General features: G+C 48.6%; 1 pseudogene; it reads right to left on the minus strand.

Moving 5' to 3' along the window:
- Positions 1-544: 544 nt before the first annotated feature.
- On the minus strand, positions 545-661 carry LOC124555407 (annotated as a pseudogene).
- Between the last annotated feature and the right edge of the window lie 674 nt (positions 662-1,335).

The raw sequence follows: 1,335 nt of genomic DNA on the forward strand, positions 1-1,335 counted from the left end.
GTGGTATTAGGAAACCACGTTTTTCGTTTTCGCGAGCTGCTTAATTTTATGTCCAGCTCTCGAAAGAGGTTCAATTTTTATAACATGAATGTCGTCTTTCAGGTGAAACAGACAATTCAACTCCTTGTCATCACTGACGTTCTGTTGAAAGACTGTATTACATCAGTTTTCCAGGTTACTCCTGGGGCTTCCCTTCACAAGAATAATCAGGTACTTGGCATAAAACACAATTCCTACGACCTCTTTGTTACCCTGCAGCTTTCCTAATAATGGATCGAGTACCAGATCCCAGAAGACAAGGACACTTACCGGTCCCTGTGGGCATGCATGCATGCATGCATATGCACTCCGTCTTCAGGCCACAAGTGGCCCATCGGGACCATCTGACCGCCGTGTCATCCTCACTGAGGATGCAGATAGGTGGGGCATGGGGTCAGCACACCGCTCTCCCGGTCTTTATGATGGTTTTCTTTGACCGGAGCCGCTACTATTCGGTCGAGTAGCTCCTCAATTGGCATCACGAGGCTGAGTGCACCCTGAAAAATGGCAACAGCGCATGGCGGCTGGATGGTCACCCATGCAAGTGCCAGCCACGCCCGACAGCGCTTAACTTCGGTGATCTCACGGGAACCGGTGTATCCACTGTGGCAAGGCCGTTGCCTGGTGCCTGTGGGCAACCATCCGAAATTTCTTTTGGAAGTGTCTGTTCTGAGCACGACAGAGTTGCTTCCCTGTTTTGACAATAGTTTTTAAGACAGTCTAAGTCCTTCAGGCGCTCAGAAAGTGCTGGCCACCATAAGTGATCGAAAGCCTGGCAGCCCCGGATCTGCGACATTTCCGAACTGGGGCAAAAACTTGATACTGACGTCGATTCTCAAAACCATGTTCATGAACTTGATACTATGTGATCAAAAGTATCCGGAACCCCCAAATACACACGTTTTTCATATTAGGTGCATTGTACTGCCAGGTACTCCATATCAGTGACCTTAGTAGCCATTGGATATCGCGAGAGAGCAGAATGGAGCGCTCTGTGGAACTCAGACTTCAGGTGATGGGGTGTCACTTGTGTCATACGCCTGTACGCAGATTTCCACACTCCTAAACATCCCTAGGTCCACTGTTTCGATGTGATAGTGAAGTGGAAACTTGAAGGGAAACGTACAGCACAAAAGAGTACAGGCCGACCTCGTCTATTGACTGACAGAGACTGCCAGCAGTTGAAGAGGGTCGTAATGTTTAATAGGCAGACATCTATCCAGGCCATCACACAGGAATTCCAAACTGCATCAGGATCCACTGCATGTACTACTACAGTTAGACGGGAGGTGAGAA

This window comes from Schistocerca americana, chromosome 1 (genome assembly GCF_021461395.2).
Source record: "Schistocerca americana isolate TAMUIC-IGC-003095 chromosome 1, iqSchAmer2.1, whole genome shotgun sequence".
In the NCBI taxonomy this organism is placed as follows: Eukaryota; Metazoa; Arthropoda; class Insecta; order Orthoptera; family Acrididae; genus Schistocerca; species Schistocerca americana.